The following is a 387-nucleotide window of genomic DNA, read 5'->3' on the forward strand; positions in this document are numbered from 1 at the left end:
TGGGTCTTTGGAACCGGCCAATCTACAATGCCTTGACCTTAGCGGGGCCAGCTCGAAGGCCACGCTTCTCAATGAAACAACCAAAAAATGGAATCTCTTTTGCGCCAAAGATGCACTTGTCTACATTGGCGTACCGTTTGTTCGTGCGCCTGCACTCGAGCACCGCTCTTAAATGGACTGTATGTCTCTCCTCATCCGTCCTCCCATGCTCCGCACGACTGTGAATGAAAATGACGTCAAAGTATGTTTGTGCATACGCCCTGTGGAGCCTTAACAACTGCATCACAAGAAGATTTACGCTGGTGCGTTTGACAGCTCTTGGGGCATTACCAGCCACTTCCAGAGCATGCCGCTCGGAGTGCTCACCGCTGTCAGCGGAATGTCACT

Source organism: Plasmopara halstedii (assembly GCF_900000015.1).
Source record: "Plasmopara halstedii genome assembly, contig: Scaffold_555, whole genome shotgun sequence".
NCBI classification, from domain to species: Eukaryota; Oomycota; class Peronosporomycetes; order Peronosporales; family Peronosporaceae; genus Plasmopara; species Plasmopara halstedii.